Here is an 18,626-nt window from a genome sequence, read left to right as displayed (position 1 = left end):
TCCTCATCCCTTGATAAGGGGATCTGGTCTCTACGTTGGATCCGTTCTTCCTGTCTTGGAGCTGGCCTCTGCTCCCTGTCTTGGCTTCTCTCATCATCTCCAATTTCTGGTCTCACATCTCTTACTTGGAGTCTCCTCTCATCCCTTGCTCTTAGGGTTTGGTCTCTGACTCCAAGTCTCTCATCTTCTGTTGAAGTTGGTCTCTGGTCCCTAATTTGTCTTCTGTCATCACCCCTGGGTTCCGGTCCTTGCTCCCGAAGGCGGTGTCTCTCATCAATCTGGGGTTCAGGACTCAGCTCTCTCACTGGGTTTCTCTCCTCATCCCTTGATAAGGGGATCTGGTCTCTACGTTGGATCCGTTCTTCCTGTCTTGGAGCTGGCCTCTGCTCCCTGTCTTGGCTTCTCTCATCATCTCCAATTTCTGGTCTCACATCTCTTACTTGGAGTCTCTTCTCATCCCTTGCTCTTAGGGTTTGGTCTCTGACTCCAAGTCTCTCATCTTCTGTTGAAGTTGGTCTCTGGTCCCTAATTTGTCTTCTGTCATCACCCCTGGGTTCCGGTCCTTGCTCCCGAAGGCAGTGTCTCTCATCAATCTGGGGTTCAGGACTCAGCTCTCTCACTGGGTTTCTCTCCTCATCCCTTGATAAGGGGATCTGGTCTCTACGTTGGATCCGTTCTTCCTGTCTTGGAGCTGGCCTCTGCTCCCTGTCTTGGCTTCTCTCATCATCTCCAATTTCTGGTCTCACATCTCTTACTTGGAGTCTCCTCTCATCCCTTGCTCTTAGGGTTTGGTCTCTGACTCCAAGTCTCTCATCTTCTGTTGAAGTTGGTCTCTGGTCCCTAATTTGTCTTCTGTCATCACCCCTGGGTTCCGGTCCTTGCTCCCGAAGGCGGTGTCTCTCATCAATCTGGGGTTCAGGACTCAGCTCTCTCACTGGGTTTCTCTCCTCATCCCTTGATAAGGGGATCTGGTCTCTACGTTGGATCCGTTCTTCCTGTCTTGGAGCTGGCCTCTGCTCCCTGTCTTGGCTTCTCTCATCATCTCCAATTTCTGGTCTCACATCTCTTACTTGGAGTCTCCTCTCATCCCTTGCTCTTAGGGTTTGGTCTCTGACTCCAAGTCTCTCATCTTCTGTTGAAGTTGGTCTCTGGTCCCTAATTTGTCTTCTGTCATCACCCCTGGGTTCCGGTCTCTGCTCCCGAAGGCGGTGTCTCTCATCAATCTGGGGTTCAGGACTCAGCTCTCTCACTGGGTTTCTCTCCTCATCCCTTGATAAGGGGATCTGGTCTCTACGTTGGATCCGTTCTTCCTGTCTTGGAGCTGGCCTCTGCTCCCTGTCTTGGCTTCTCTCATCATCTCCAATTTCTGGTCTCACATCTCTTACTTGGAGTCTCCTCTCATCCCTTGCTCTTAGGGTTTGGTCTCTGACTCCAAGTCTCTCATCTTCTGTTGAAGTTGGTCTCTGGTCCCTAATTTGTCTTCTGTCATCACCCCTGGGTTCCGGTCCTTGCTCCCGAAGGCGGTGTCTCTCATCAATCTGGGGTTCAGGACTCAGCTCTCTCACTGGGTTTCTCTCCTCATCCCTTGATAAGGGGATCTGGTCTCTACGTTGGATCCGTTCTTCCTGTCTTGGAGCTGGCCTCTGCTCCCTGTCTTGGCTTCTCTCATCATCTCCAATTTCTGGTCTCACATCTCTTACTTGGAGTCTCCTCTCATCCCTTGCTCTTAGGGTTTGGTCTCTGACTCCAAGTCTCTCATCTTCTGTTGAAGTTGGTCTCTGGTCCCTAATTTGTCTTCTGTCATCACCCCTGGGTTCCGGTCCTTGCTCCCGAAGGCGGTGTCTCTCATCAATCTGGGGTTCAGGACTCAGCTCTCTCACTGGGTTTCTCTCCTCATCCCTTGATAAGGGGATCTGGTCTCTACGTTGGATCCGTTCTTCCTGTCTTGGAGCTGGCCTCTGCTCCCTGTCTTGGCTTCTCTCATCATCTCCAATTTCTGGTCTCACATCTCTTACTTGGAGTCTCCTCTCATCCCTTGCTCTTAGGGTTTGGTCTCTGACTCCAAGTCTCTCATCTTCTGTTGAAGTTGGTCTCTGGTCCCTAATTTGTCTTCTGTCATCACCCCTGGGTTCCGGTCCTTGCTCCCGAAGGCGGTGTCTCTCATCAATCTGGGGTTCAGGACTCAGCTCTCTCACTGGGTTTCTCTCCTCATCCCTTGATAAGGGGATCTGGTCTCTACGTTGGATCCGTTCTTCCTGTCTTGGAGCTGGCCTCTGCTCCCTGTCTTGGCTTCTCTCATCATCTCCAATTTCTGGTCTCACATCTCTTACTTGGAGTCTCCTCTCATCCCTTGCTCTTAGGGTTTGGTCTCTGACTCCAAGTCTCTCATCTTCTGTTGAAGTTGGTCTCTGGTCCCTAATTTGTCTTCTGTCATCACCCCTGGGTTCCGGTCCTTGCTCCCGAAGGCGGTGTCTCTCATCAATCTGGGGTTCAGGACTCAGCTCTCTCACTGGGTTTCTCTCCTCATCCCTTGATAAGGGGATCTGGTCTCTACGTTGGATCCGTTCTTCCTGTCTTGGAGCTGGCCTCTGCTCCCTGTCTTGGCTTCTCTCATCATCTCCAATTTCTGGTCTCACATCTCTTACTTGGAGTCTCCTCTCATCCCTTGCTCTTAGGGTTTGGTCTCTGACTCCAAGTCTCTCATCTTCTGTTGAAGTTGGTCTCTGGTCCCTAATTTGTCTTCTGTCATCACCCCTGGGTTCCGGTCCTTGCTCCCGAAGGCGGTGTCTCTCATCAATCTGGGGTTCAGGACTCAGCTCTCTCACTGGGTTTCTCTCCTCATCCCTTGATAAGGGGATCTGGTCTCTACGTTGGATCCGTTCTTCCTGTCTTGGAGCTGGCCTCTGCTCCCTGTCTTGGCTTCTCTCATCATCTCCAATTTCTGGTCTCACATCTCTTACTTGGAGTCTCCTCTCATCCCTTGCTCTTAGGGTTTGGTCTCTGACTCCAAGTCTCTCATCTTCTGTTGAAGTTGGTCTCTGGTCCCTAATTTGTCTTCTGTCATCACCCCTGGGTTCCGGTCTCTGCTCCCGAAGGCGGTGTCTCTCATCAATCTGGGGTTCAGGACTCAGCTCTCTCACTGGGTTTCTCTCCTCATCCCTTGATAAGGGGATCTGGTCTCTACGTTGGATCCGTTCTTCCTGTCTTGGAGCTGGCCTCTGCTCCCTGTCTTGGCTTCTCTCATCATCTCCAATTTCTGGTCTCACATCTCTTACTTGGAGTCTCCTCTCATCCCTTGCTCTTAGGGTTTGGTCTCTGACTCCAAGTCTCTCATCTTCTGCTGAAGTTGGTCTCTGGTCCCTAATTTGTCTTCTGTCATCACCCCTGGGTTCCGGTCCTTGCTCCCGAAGGCGGTGTCTCTCATCAATCTGGGGTTCAGGACTCAGCTCTCTCACTGGGTTTCTCTCCTCATCCCTTGATAAGGGGATCTGGTCTCTACGTTGGATCCGTTCTTCCTGTCTTGGAGCTGGCCTCTGCTCCCTGTCTTGGCTTCTCTCATCATCTCCAATTTCTGGTCTCACATCTCTTACTTGGAGTCTCCTCTCATCCCTTGCTCTTAGGGTTTGGTCTCTGACTCCAAGTCTCTCATCTTCTGTTGAAGTTGGTCTCTGGTCCCTAATTTGTCTTCTGTCATCACCCCTGGGTTCCGGTCCTTGCTCCCGAAGGCGGTGTCTCTCATCAATCTGGGGTTCAGGACTCAGCTCTCTCACTGGGTTTCTCTCCTCATCCCTTGATAAGGGGATCTGGTCTCTACGTTGGATCCGTTCTTCCTGTCTTGGAGCTGGCCTCTGCTCCCTGTCTTGGCTTCTCTCATCATCTCCAATTTCTGGTCTCACATCTCTTACTTGGAGTCTCCTCTCATCCCTTGCTCTTAGGGTTTGGTCTCTGACTCCAAGTCTCTCATCTTCTGTTGAAGTTGGTCTCTGGTCCCTAATTTGTCTTCTGTCATCACCCCTGGGTTCCGGTCCTTGCTCCCGAAGGCGGTGTCTCTCATCAATCTGGGGTTCAGGACTCAGCTCTCTCACTGGGTTTCTCTCCTCATCCCTTGATAAGGGGATCTGGTCTCTACGTTGGATCCGTTCTTCCTGTCTTGGAGCTGGCCTCTGCTCCCTGTCTTGGCTTCTCTCATCATCTCCAATTTCTGGTCTCACATCTCTTACTTGGAGTCTCCTCTCATCCCTTGCTCTTAGGGTTTGGTCTCTGACTCCAAGTCTCTCATCTTCTGTTGAAGTTGGTCTCTGGTCCCTAATTTGTCTTCTGTCATCACCCCTGGGTTCCGGTCCTTGCTCCCGAAGGCGGTGTCTCTCATCAATCTGGGGTTCAGGACTCAGCTCTCTCACTGGGTTTCTCTCCTCATCCCTTGATAAGGGGATCTGGTCTCTACGTTGGATCCGTTCTTCCTGTCTTGGAGCTGGCCTCTGCTCCCTGTCTTGGCTTCTCTCATCATCTCCAATTTCTGGTCTCACATCTCTTACTTGGAGTCTCCTCTCATCCCTTGCTCTTAGGGTTTGGTCTCTGACTCCAAGTCTCTCATCTTCTGTTGAAGTTGGTCTCTGGTCCCTAATTTGTCTTCTGTCATCACCCCTGGGTTCCGGTCCTTGCTCCCGAAGGCGGTGTCTCTCATCAATCTGGGGTTCAGGACTCAGCTCTCTCACTGGGTTTCTCTCCTCATCCCTTGATAAGGGGATCTGGTCTCTACGTTGGATCCGTTCTTCCTGTCTTGGAGCTGGCCTCTGCTCCCTGTCTTGGCTTCTCTCATCATCTCCAATTTCTGGTCTCACATCTCTTACTTGGAGTCTCCTCTCATCCCTTGCTCTTAGGGTTTGGTCTCTGACTCCAAGTCTCTCATCTTCTGTTGAAGTTGGTCTCTGGTCCCTAATTTGTCTTCTGTCATCACCCCTGGGTTCCGGTCCTTGCTCCCGAAGGCGGTGTCTCTCATCAATCTGGGGTTCAGGACTCAGCTCTCTCACTGGGTTTCTCTCCTCATCCCTTGATAAGGGGATCTGGTCTCTACGTTGGATCCGTTCTTCCTGTCTTGGAGCTGGCCTCTGCTCCCTGTCTTGGCTTCTCTCATCATCTCCAATTTCTGGTCTCACATCTCTTACTTGGAGTCTCCTCTCATCCCTTGCTCTTAGGGTTTGGTCTCTGACTCCAAGTCTCTCATCTTCTGTTGAAGTTGGTCTCTGGTCCCTAATTTGTCTTCTGTCATCACCCCTGGGTTCCGGTCCTTGCTCCCGAAGGCGGTGTCTCTCATCAATCTGGGGTTCAGGACTCAGCTCTCTCACTGGGTTTCTCTCCTCATCCCTTGATAAGGGGATCTGGTCTCTACGTTGGATCCGTTCTTCCTGTCTTGGAGCTGGCCTCTGCTCCCTGTCTTGGCTTCTCTCATCATCTCCAATTTCTGGTCTCACATCTCTTACTTGGAGTCTCCTCTCATCCCTTGCTCTTAGGGTTTGGTCTCTGACTCCAAGTCTCTCATCTTCTGTTGAAGTTGGTCTCTGGTCCCTAATTTGTCTTCTGTCATCACCCCTGGGTTCCGGTCCTTGCTCCCGAAGGCGGTGTCTCTCATCAATCTGGGGTTCAGGACTCAGCTCTCTCACTGGGTTTCTCTCCTCATCCCTTGATAAGGGGATCTGGTCTCTACGTTGGATCCGTTCTTCCTGTCTTGGAGCTGGCCTCTGCTCCCTGTCTTGGCTTCTCTCATCATCTCCAATTTCTGGTCTCACATCTCTTACTTGGAGTCTCCTCTCATGCCTTGCTCTTAGGGTTTGGTCTCTCACTCCAGGTCTCTCAGCTTCTATTGCAGTTGGTCTCTGGTCCCTAATTTGTCTTCTGTCATCACCCCTGGGTTCCGGTCCTTGCTCCCGAAGGCGGTGTCTCTCATCAATCTGGGGTTCAGGACTCAGCTCTCTCACTGGGTTTCTCTCCTCATCCCTTGATAAAGGGATCTGGTCTCTCTGTTCGATCCGTTCTTCCTGTCTTGGAGCTGGTCTCTGTTCCCTGTCTTGGTGTCTCTCATCATTTCCAAGTTCAGGTCTCCCATCGCTTACTTGAAGTCTCCTCTCATCCATTCGTGTTAGGGTTTGGTCTCTCACTCCAGGTCTCTCAGCTTCTATTGCAGTTGGTCTCTGGTCCCTAATTTGTCTTCTGTCATCACCCCTGGGTCCCGGTCTTTGCTCCCTAAGGCGGTGTCTCTCATCCATCTGGGGTTCAGGACTCAGCTCTCTCACTGGTTTTCTCTCCTCATCCCTTAATAAGGGGATCTGGTCTCTACTTTGGATCCGTTCTTCGTATTTTCTTGAAGCTGATTTCTGCTCTTTAAATTCAGTTCTCCCATTTTCTGGACCTAGATCTCTTACTTGTTGTTTATCATCACTTCTAGGTTCTGGGCTCTGGTTACTAACATGATTTCTCTCCGTAATCCTGGGCTCTGGATTCAGGTCTCTCACTTGTTTCTCATCACTGTGTGTCACTGGGGTCTGAATTCTCACTTTGTATTTCCCATTTTCCTGTGGTATTGGAGTTTCGTCACTAACTCTCAGAACCTCATCCTCTCTCAGAGCTGGTCTCTGTTCTCTAATTTGCTGTCTTACACTATTTTCAATATCTGAGCTCAACCCTCTCCCTGAATGTCTCTCTTCATCTGTTGGTGCTGAGATCTTAGGACTCATCTGTTGTCTCCCATCTTCTTTCATGTCTGGTCTTAGTTCTCCATTTTGTTGTACTTTATTGCGTCTGGCTTGTGGACTTAGTTCTCCCTGCGGGTGTCTTCTCTCATCATTTCTTGGTGCTGAGGTCTGATCATTAACTTCTTGTGTCTCATCCCTTCTGGGTGAAGATTTATGTTCTCCAATCTGTGTCCCACTGTTGCTTCGTTCTGGGTTTTGATTCCTTACTTGATGGCGCCCTCCAGATTTTGGTGTTGGTGTCCACTCCCTACTTTTTCGTCTTGCATTATACTGGAAATCTGGGCTGTGTTGTCTCACTTGATCCCTTCCAACATCCTTTGGTTCTGGACTCTGGTCTCTCTCTTGGTGTCTTCCAATATCCTGTAATTCTAGGCTTTGGTCTCTCACTCTGTGACTCTTTTCATCACTAGGCGTTGGTCTCTGGTCTCTCACTTTATGTCTCTCCACATCCTGGGACTCTTCACCCTGATCTCTCTCTTGGAATTTTTCTTTTTGCAGTTGCTTGCCTTCTAGTTCTGTTGCTTGTTTTTCTTGAATTGCAGATCTTCTGTCCCTTTCTTTTAATTTGGGATAGAGAAGAGGTTTTATGTGGGCATAGTAGGCTGTTGTCACTGCAAACATGAGCAAAATTAATTCACTGAAATCAATTGTTTGGTCACCATCTTGATCCAGCTGCTGGAGGATTTTTCCTGTTGTCTCAGAATTATTTGATTCCTATGAGAGAGAAAAAAAAAAAAAAAAAAACACAAGAAAACAAGAAAAAGAAGGAAAAACAAGAAAAGAGGTAGTATGTTCATCATTTGTTATTAATTTTTTTTTCTTATTCCTTCTTTGTTACCTAGAAAATTTCTTAAGGGACACATAAACATTCTGTTTTCTACTTTTTTGTTCTTTTTATTAGTTACCTCATTTAATAATATTTTCCATGACAGTATTATGTATAGTTTCATAATTTGGAATCACAGTGAATAGAGTATATATTCCTAACATGTATTACAAAAGCATAAGATTTAAATATATATTTTTTATTATGTATTTATATATTTATTATATATTTATCACTAATGCCTCTCTCTTTCTCCAGCTCTTACTGAAGACTCTTTCATATTCAAAAGTAGGTACAAGTCACCAAAGTAGAACTCTCTCATCATTTTCCTAAGACAATAGAGGAAGTTTCAGTCAAAGACAAATCCATCTATGTGTGCTCTGGAGTTAATTCCCTTTATTTTCTAGAAGTCTGAATTGCTTCTCATAATCCGTCTTTCTCTTGACTTTTAAATTTTTAGTCTTCACTGGTTATCATACTATAACAGTATGCTTTATTAGCTGCCATATTAAAAAATCTTCTTATATACCACATTTCACATCTCTCTCTGTCTACCATCCATTATCTTTTCTTATCATTTATCTCCAAGCTTCATGAAAGTTATCTGCAAATATCTCCACTTCTTTGCCCTTCATTCACCCTTTAATCCATGTCATTCTTGTATCCACATTTACCACCACACCAAGTTTCTTCCTTAATGCCAAACACAATGGACACTTTTCAACCCACATTTTATTTGACCCCTCAGCTTCAATTAGCACAAATAATTAATTTTCCCTTTAGAAACATTCTCTTCTCTTGGATTCCATGACCATTCTACTCTCCTGATCTTCCTCCTATATCTCTAACCTCCCTTTCCATTTCCTATTTTCATTTCTCCTTTTCTACTTCATCTCTAAGTATTAGAGTTGCTCAGAATTTAGTTGTGGACATTGTTCTTACCCTGTTTTTAACATTATCATGCATTCCTGTGGTTTCATACCATCAATAAGAAAATGAGAATCAGATTTTTGTCCTTGGACCAGATCTCTCTTCTGAGCTCCATACTTATACATCCAACTGCTTTGGTGACATCTCTGTGATATATCACAGGTAGAAGAAATTGCCTGGTTTGACCAGGATCAAATCTTGAGTTTTGCAAAGGTTGAATTTAAATGCTTATGCAATATCCAAGGGAGATGCTCAATGTATCAGAAGCTCAGGAGAGAGATCTGAACTGATGAAGTGACTGAAATCTTCAATATACAGACAGTGGTTGAAACAGAGTGTTAGTGAAATTACTGAGGGGAATGCATAAAGTGAGAAGAGAATCCCAGAGAATATCAAGCCTTAAGTAATGGACAGAGGAAGAGGAACTTGAAGTAATCCTTAGAGGAAATAGCTGGACCAGTAGGAGGAAAACCAAGAGAGGATAATGCCATTGGATCCAATAAAACAGTCTCAAGTAACAGTGTAGACGGTCCTTACCTCCAGAGCATTTCCAAACTCTTCTTGGAGAAGTTTCTTAAGTTCTGTCTTGTTCAGGCTCTGACAGTCTCCATCACTCTTTGCATTAGGGAGGAAAGCATCAATGATACTGATGATGCTTCTCAGAAGACGGTGAGTCATCTTGTTTAGCCAACTGGAGTGCACCTGGAATAGGATAAAGAATTCCCAACTTGTTTCATAGTCTTGAATTGCTATAATCTCTTCTTCCTCTATATCTTGGAGGAAGATTACAATGTAAAGATCTGACCTATTTGTAATTTCAGATGTATAGCTGGCTTTGGGAATTTGTAAAATTTGGCATTTTTAGTTTGTATTGGTTTGGTCAAAAAGTTCATTTGGATTATTACATAGGATGTTACAGAAAAACCCAAACAAACTTTTTTGCCAACCCAGTATTTCACTTGCTGTTTTTACTATGATCCCTAAACAGAAGAGGACAGAAACTGAACAGGATCCCTTGGCTCTGTAGCCAAACTGCATAGAAGTCACCTGGAATGAAGATCTACAGCTTCTGCTTCCATCCCCTGTGGATAGTGCTAATGGGAAGGGCTGTCAACACTGTACTGCCTGACCCAGGAAGTAAAAAGCAGATCAAGAGAATCATCTGCATTAAATTATCTATTTCTTTGTACTTAATCCTATTATAATACATATCACATTGTATATTAATTGCTGTTTCTTATCTCACTCCTGAAGAAATTGGGGTCTGTGAGCACCAGGACCATATCATATCTACTTTATATTTATCTTAGTGCCTAGAATATATACCCCTTCATGCATCACAGCCTTGTCATAGTGAAGGGGCTTGTGTAACTCAGTGAAGCTATTAGCCAGGCCACCCAAGATGGACACATTATTTGTTCTGACAAAATGTGGTCCATCGGAGGAGGGAATGGAAAACCATTCCAGTATTCTTGCTGCAAGAACCCCATGAACAATATGAAAAACAAAAAGATATGGAAGATGAGCCCCCAGGTCAGAAGGTGTTTAATATGCTGCTGGGGAAGAGTGGACGGCAGTCACTAAAAGCTCCAGAAAGAATGAAGTGACTGGGCCAAAGTGGAAATGACGCTCAGTTGTGGATGTATCTGGTGGTGAAAGTAAAGTCTAATGCTGTAAAGAACAATAGTGCATAGGAAGAATCTCTTAGAAAATATGGAGTAGCCCTCAGAGTTAGCAAGAGTTTGAAATGCAGTACTTGAGTGCAATCTCAAAAATGACAGAGTGATCTCAGTTTGTTTCCAAGGCAAACCATTCAACATCGAAATAATCCAAATCTGTGCCCCAACCACTGATGCTGAAGAAGCTGAAGTTGAATGGCTCTTTGAAGACTTACAAGACCTTCTAGGCCTTCTAGAGCTAACACCAAAAAATGATGTCCTTTTCATCATAGGGGATTGGAATACAAAAAGTAGGAAGTCAAGAGATACCTGGAATAACAGGCAAGTTTGGCCTTGGAGTGCAAAATGAAGCAGGGCACAGGCTAACAGAGTTTTGTCAAGAGAACACACTGGTGATAGCAAACATCCTTTTCCAACAACACAAGTGATGGCTCTACACATGGACATCACCAGATGGTTAATACTGAAATCAGATTGATTATATTTGTAGCCAAAGATGAAGAAGCTCTATAGAGTCAGCAAAAACAAGACTTGGAGCTGATTGTGGCTCAGATCATGAGCTCCTTATTGCAAAATTCAGGCTTAAATTGAAGAAAGTAGGGAAAACCATTAGATCATTCAGGTATGACCTAAATCAAATCCCTTATGATTTTACAGTGGAAGTGAAAAATAGATTCAAGGGATTAGATCTGGTAGACAGATTGCCTGAAGAACTGTGGACGGAGGTTTATAACATTGTACAGGAGGTGGTGGCCAAAACCATCCTCAAGAAAAAGAAATTGAGGAGGCTTCACAAATAGCTGAGGAAAGAAGAGAAGTGAAAGGCAAGGAAGAAAGGGAAAAATATGTCCACTCACCTAGAGCCAGACATCCTGGAATGTGAAGTCTAGTGGGCCTTAGAAAGCGTTCCTACAAACAAAGCTAGTGGAGGTGATGGAATTCCAGTTTCAAATCCTAAAAGATGATGCTGTTGAAGTGCTGTACTCAATATGCCAGCAAAAATTCAGCAGTGGCCACAGGACTGGAAAAGGTCCGTTTTCACTCCAATCCCAAAGAAGGGCAATGCCAAAGAATTTCAAACTGTGGTACAATTGGGCTCATTTCATATGCTAGCAAGGTAATGCTCAAAATCCTTCAAGCTAGACTTCAGCAATGCATGGACCAAGAACTTCCAGGTGTACAAGCTGGGTTTCGAAGAGTCAGAAGAACCAGAGATCAAATTGCCAACATTTGTTGGCTCAAGGAGAAAGCAAGGGAGTTTCAGAAAAACATCCGCATTGGCTTCATTGACTACACTAAAGCTTTTGACTGTGTGGATCACAACAAACTGGAAAATTCTTAAAAAGATGGGAATACCAGACTACCTTACCTGTCTTCTGAGAAACCTGTATGCTGGTCAAGAAGTAACAGAACCAGACTTGGAACAAATGACTGGTTCAAAATTGGAAAGGAGTACAAAGCAGTATACTGTCACTCTGCTCATTTAACTTATATGTGGAGTACATCATGCAAAATGATAGGCTGGACGGATCACAAGCTGGAATCAAGATTGCTGGGAGAAATATGAACAAACTCAAATATGCACATCATATCAGTCTAATGTCAGAAAGTGAAGAGGAACTAAAGAGCCTCTTGATGAGGGTTAAAGAAGAGAGGCTTAAAACTCAACATTCAAAAAACTAAGATCATGGCATCCAGGCCCATCACTTCATGGCAGATAGAAGGGGAAAAAGTGGAGGCAGTGACAGTTATTTTCTTGGGCTCCAAAAGTTCTAGGCTTCCCTGATGGCTCAGATGGTAAAGAATCAGCCTGCAATGCAGGAGACCTAGGTTTGATACCTGGGTCAGGAAGATTCCCCGGAGAAGGGAATAGCAACCCACCCCAGTATTCTTGCCTGGAGAATTCTACGGACAGAGGAAACTGGTGGGCTACAGTCCATGGGGTGGTAGAGTCAGACATTACTGATCGACTAACACTTTCACTTACAATATCACTGCGGACGGTGACTGCAGCCATGAAATTAGAAGATGCTTGCTCCTTGGCAGAAAAGCTGTGACAAACATAGAGTATTAAAAAGCAGAGGCATCACTTTGCCAACAGAGGTCTATATAGTCAAAGCTATGGTTTTTCCAGTAGTCACGTACGGATGTGAGAATAGGACCGCAAATAAGGCTGAGTGCTAAAGATTTGATGCCTTTGAATTGTGGTGCTAGAGAAGAGTCTTGAAAGTCCCTTGGACAGCAAGGAGATTTAACCACTCAATCCTAAAGGAATCAGTCCTGAATATTCACTGGACAAACTTATGCTGAAGCTGAAGCTCCAATATTTTGGCCACCTGATGTGAAAAGCTGACTCACTGGGAAAGACCCTGATGCTGGGAAAGATTGAAGGCAAAAGGAGAAGTGAGTAGCAGAAGATGAGACAGTTAGATAGCATCACTGACTCAACGGACATGAATCTAGGAATATTCCAGGAGACAGTGAAGGACAGGAGAGCTTGGTGTGCTGCAGTCCTTGGGGTTGTAAAGAGTCAGATATGACTTAGCAACTGAACAACAACCACAGAATATAGTAGAAGTTCAATAAGTGTTCTATGAATGAATATATAAACAGATGAATAATTCCTAGTTTAAGGCATTTGTTGGACTAGGTCTATGGTTCCTACACTTTGCTGTACTTTAAATTCACCAATAGGAGGGACTTTCCTGCTGGTCCAGTGGCTATGACTCCAAACTCCCAGTGCAGGGAACTGGGGTTGGATCCCTGGTCAGGGAACTAGATCCCATAGCTAAGACCCGACACAGTCAAATTTAAAAGAAACCATCATCAGGGGGGATCTTTAGAGACATAAAGACTCCAGGTCTTCCCTCCAAAAATAGTGACTCAGTAGGTAAGTAGTGGGACCCTGGAGTCTACGTTTAAACTGTTCCTGGCTGACTCTGATGCAACTTCAAGAGTCAATGACTACCTGACCTCTGAGGTCCTTTGGCAGCCAGAAGATTTTATGATATCGATAGTGATGAATTAAGCATTTCAACAAGCATTTGTTAACTGTTTATTTTGTGCCACTGCTGTGGTGTTTTCTAGAAATGTGAGATTAATAAGAAACAGTTTCTTTTCTCAAGGGACACAGTAGCTAGAAGAGGAGATACAGGGTTGTCACATTCAAGCCCAATAGTGGGCACCAAGCAGTGGTTGGAGACCAAGATAGGTACTGTCCATCAGATGTCACCCTTCTTGAAGACAATAGAGAAATAGTCTCAAAATATTAGCTTTTTTGCAGCGTACACTAAGATTTTGTCCCTCTCATTCTAATAAGAACATGTCTTTGTTGGCAGTGTCATAGAATTCTCCAGAAAGGCAAAACTACAACAGCACAGTTTGTCTATGTGAGAGTACAAAGAAAAGCAAACTCTTAGAAAAACAGAAATAGATTATTTTCTTGAAGGACTTACCTGAGTTGCCAAGAGAAGTGGAGGACTCAGGCTGAGAGCTTGTGATACTGGGTTTAGGGATCCCAGTGCTTATATAGGGGTTTTTAATCGCACCTTTTAGCTAGATGTCTTTTGCAGACAATGCCCCAGGTGTATAATGGACTGATTCATGGCCAACCAAACCCCATTCCACCTGTTTCTTCTCCAGCAGGCCTTTTATCTCAGCATTTCCTTGAACACCACTCCTGTTTTGCATTCTCTCTCTGTATAGCCTGGCCCCTGAGGGACAGCTCCATCTCACACCCACTGTGTGACCATAGCCTCATCAGAATGTGCTGTCAATGTGCTGAACTGGTCTCCAGAAAAATCCTGTGAGTCAACAGTGGCTTCATCTCCTGATGAAATAAAATACATGCATTCTTAATCTGAACCATTTCAATCCCAAATAAGGCCTCTTGCACAGTTTGCAACAGTACATTTGATTTGGCTTTGTTGAGACTGAAGTGTCCGATTACATTCAATGCTTGCTGCCATGTGGTGATAAACACAAATACTGTCTGTCTGAACTGCCACCTGGCCTGTTCCCTATGCTGCTGACTCTGCTCCTCATGACCCCTCCCTCTGTGTTCATCTGCCATCAAAGCATAAGGTGGACTGAAGAGAATACACTTATTTTTGATGATCATAGCAGCATAATGTTGGACCCAGGAGAGAATCTGTGAGCTACAGTGTTGGTGGTCTGTTGTGCTTTCACTGCTTTTATGGAATTTTGCAAACCTGGGACCCTTTTCTTTAGGTTCTATTCACTTTAACTTGGAGAAGCAAATGGCAACCCACTCCAGTGTTCTTGCCTGGAAAATCCTATGAACAGAGGAGTCTGGCAGGCTACAGTCCATGGGGTCTCAAAGAGCTGGATACTACTGAGCACAAAACACTCACTCATTCACTTTAACGATCATAAGCTGGAAGGAAGGATTTTTTTCATTATTATTAAAAACTATTTTCAATTTCACCAGCTTACAAATTGCTCCTTAGTTTCTAAAGAAATTATGTGTAGGTGGATGTCCTCTCATAGAATCTTTTATGACAATAAAAAGAATTTCTGCTTATCTTTATTGCAGAAATTGTGTAGACTTCTCTTAGAAACAGCTAGTCCTCATTAGTCTTAACAGCTACAGGGTGTGTGTGTGTGTTTGTGTGTGTGTGTGTGTGTGTGTGTGTGTGTGTGTATGTGTGTGTGTGTGTGTGCTCAGTCATTCCCAACTCTTTGTGACCCCATGGACTGTAGCCCACCAGTCTCCTCTGTCCAAGGGATTATCCTGGCAAGAATACTGGAGTGGGTTGCCATTTTCTCCTCCAGAGGATCTTCCCAACCTAGGGACTGAACTTGTATCTCCTGCGGCTCCTGCATTGGAAGATGGATTCTTTACTACTTAGCCACCTGGGAAGCCCAGCAACCACAAGGTAAACTGCATTAAAGAAACCTCCATCTTGTGGATATGACAGGCTGATAAGAACTATAAAATCAGTTAAAGTAAGTACAGGTGAATGTATTTTCCGGTGAACATAATAGTTCCCTTTTTGCTAGCTACACTGATGGTGAGAATAGCTCCAAGAGCACTTTCATCTCCATTTCACAGAAGGACATACTGAGAACACAAGAGGTTGTGTGTTGTTTTCCACAGTAACATAATGAATCACAGGCTTAGACCCTAAATTGTTTAACCTGCAATTTGGTTTGTTTAAGTCCCTTACGTGACTTCCTGTGTTGTGTGTAATAAAGACATTTTGAGTTTTTTCACAAAGTCTGTAGCAAAAACATGAAATGTCAATTCTACTCAGCTTCTCCCTTGAATATGCCTGTTCAATTTAGATCAGTTGCTCAGTTATGTTCGACTCTTTGTGACCCCATGGACTGCAGCATGCCAGGCTTCCCTGTCTAGCACTGACTCTTGGAGCTTGCTCAAACTCATGTCCATTGAGTCAGTGATGACATCCAACCATCTCATCCTCCTGCCTTCAATCTTTCCCAGCATCAGGCATCAGGGTCTTTTCTAATGAGTCGGTGGCCAAGGTACTGGAGCTTCAGCTTCAGCATCAGTCCTTCCAATGAATATTCAGCACTGATTTCCTTTAGGATTGACTAGTTTGATCTCCTTGCAGGTGAATATGCCTGCAGCCCTGGGCAATTTAGGGGCTTCCCTCATGGCTCAGGGATTTCCCAGGTGGCATTAGCGGTAAAGAACCCACCTGCCAACGCAGGAGACATAAAGAGATGTGGGTTTGATCTCTGGATTAAGAAGATCCCCTGCAGGAGGGCAGGGCAACCCACTCCAGTATTCTTGCCTGGAGAATCCATGGGCAGAGGAGCCTGGCAGGCTATAGTCCATAGGGTTGCAAAGCATCAGACTTGACTGAGTGACTAAGCATGCACATACTGGGCAATTTATTTCTGGGAATGCTGAAAGTATATTTTTTAATTAAAGCAAAATAAAGCAAACAAGGTTTTTGTAAAGAGGCATTCCAGATACTTGACTCAATAATATTTCATTATTTTTGAATGTGTGTAGAAAACTACATTATGCCCATATTCAGAGGGCTCCCAGGTATGGGCTAGGTGTTTCCTGGCTACTGAAGGTGGATGAGGGGGTGGCTGGACCCCCCAGTCTCACACAGGCCATGTTCCCCACATGACTGTGGAGAAGCTGCTGACCCTGTGTGTGTAAAGGGCAGGGATCTGCTGAGCGTGCTTCCTGTGGCCGTGAGTTACCATTGTTGAGGTGATTAATAACAGTAATACAAATATTTCTTGCGCTTGAAGGAACTTCCTTGTGTAAACATCTTCCCACCCTCTTGGCAAGTCAGCCTTCGGCAGCCAGGCATGCTGCCTCTGGGTTTTTTTTATTTTTTTATTTTATTTTTTATTTTTTTCATGCTCCCCATCCTGAACCCTCCTCCCTCCCAACCTCCCCATACCATCCCCCTGGGCCTTCCCAGCGCACCAGCCCCAAGCATCCAGCATCTGCCTCTGGGTTTTGTGTGTGGTCTTGGGGCTGCTGGTGCTGCTGCATGTGCTCTAACCGCCTTCGCTTCTGAGTTTGGATTATCTTATGCCTGGGGTTGTCTTTCTCTCTTTTTTTAATGGAAATTCTGGGAAGTGGATTCATTTATTTATTGGCTGTGCCCTGACCAGGGATAAAAACCCTGTTCCATGCATTGGAAGACAGATTTTATTTATTTCAAAAAAAATTTTTATTTTTTTAATTGGTGGAAAATTGCTTTACAAGTTCACAGTGGTTTCTGTCCTACAACAATGAGAAAATCAGTCATAATTATATATATACACTCTTCCCTCCTGAACCTCTTTCCCCTCCCTCTATCCTCCCCCTTTAGGTCACAGTGTGCCAGGCTGGGCTCCCTATGTTATTGAGCAACTTCCCACTAACTATTTTACACATGGTAGTGTATATATGTCAATGCCACTTTCTCAATTTGTTCCACCCTCATCTTCCCTTGCTGTGTCCACAAATCTGTTCTCTACTAGCTTCATTAGTACCATTTTTCTAGATTCCATATATATGTGTTAATATACTATATTTGTTTTTTCTCTTTCTGACTTGTTTCACTCTAAGAGGCTCTGTGTTCATCCATCTCACTACAACTGGCTCAAACTAGTTCCTTTTTATGGCTGAGTAGTATTCCATTGTATATATGTATCACAACTTCTTTATCCATTCATCTGTCGATGGACATCTAAGTTGCTTCCATGCCCTGGCTATTGTAAATATTGCTGCAATGAACAATAGTATACGTGTGCCTTTTAGAATTGTGGTTTCCTCAGGGCTTCCCTGGTGGCTCAGATGGTATAGAATCTGCCTGCCACGTGGGAAGATCCAGTTTTAGGCTCTGTGTCAGGAAGATCCTTTAGAGAAGGAAATGACTACCCACTCCAATATTCTTGCTGGAGAATTCCATGGTCAGATAAGCCTGGCTGGCTACAGTCCATGGGATCACAAAGAGTCGGACATGACTGAGTGACTAACACTTTTCAGGGTATATGCTCAGTAGTGGGATTGCTGAGTCATGTGGTAGATTTATTCCTAGTTTTTAAAGGAATCTCCGTACTGTTTTCAATAAGGGCTGTATCAGTTTACATTCCCACCAACAGTGTAAGAAGGTTCCCTCTTTTCTCCACATCCTCTCCAGCACTTATTGTTTGTAGATTTTTTGATGTTGGCTGTGAGGTGATACCTCATTGTAGTTTTGATTTGCATTTCTCTAATAATTAGTGATGTTGAGCATCTTTTCGTGTGTTTATTTACCATCTGTATGTTTTCTTTACAGAAGTGTCTGTTTAGGCCTTCTGCCCATTTTTTGATTAGATTGTTTGTTTTTCTCATATTGAGATGTATGAACTGCTTTTATATTTTGGAGAGTAACCGTTTGCCAGTTGCTTCACTTGCAATTATTTTCTCCCATTCTGAGGGTTGTCTTTTCATTTTGTTTATAGTTTGCTGTGCTAAAGCTTTTAAGTTTTATTATGTCCCTTTTGTTTATTTTTGTTTTTATTTCCATTAATCTAGGAAGTGGGTCAGAGAGAATCTTGCTGTGATTTATGTCAAAGAGTGTACTGTGGGCGGCAGATTCTTAATCACTGGGCCATCAAGGAAGTCCCTGCCTGGAGTCTTCTTGCTTTCCTCCTTTCTCCATCTTTCTCATACTCTGATGGTCTCTTTTCTGTCTTCCTTTTGGCTTCCCCTCCTTTCAACCTTTCAATCTTTTTCTGTTTTTTTTTTTTGTTGTTGTTGTTGTTTCTCCTTTCCTTATTTATCTTCTGTCTCTTCCATCTCCCCATTCCCACCCTATTCATTCCAGAATATTTGAAATCTCCATTCATGTTGGTCTTCTCTTTCATCCTCTTGATCAAAAATTTATTATTTTCTATCAGGGAAAATAAAAGCAAAGCACATGTTAACTGACATATCTGGTTCTTGCTATCAGAAAGGAC

At 44.4% G+C, this 18,626-nt stretch overlaps 1 non-coding gene across 1 annotated transcript; it reads right to left on the bottom strand.

Moving 5' to 3' along the window:
- Positions 1-9,376: 9,376 nt before the first annotated feature.
- MIR2284Z-4 (microRNA mir-2284z-4) lies at positions 9,377-9,456 on the bottom strand. Its single transcript, NR_107809.1, has one exon. It is a non-coding gene; the product is annotated as a microRNA mir-2284z-4 (primary transcript).
- Positions 9,457-18,626: the final 9,170 nt, after the last annotated feature.

Source organism: Bos taurus, chromosome 3, assembly GCF_002263795.3.
Source record: "Bos taurus isolate L1 Dominette 01449 registration number 42190680 breed Hereford chromosome 3, ARS-UCD2.0, whole genome shotgun sequence".
Classification (NCBI taxonomy): Eukaryota; Metazoa; Chordata; class Mammalia; order Artiodactyla; family Bovidae; genus Bos; species Bos taurus.
This window is presented reverse-complemented; position numbering and strand designations above follow the sequence as displayed.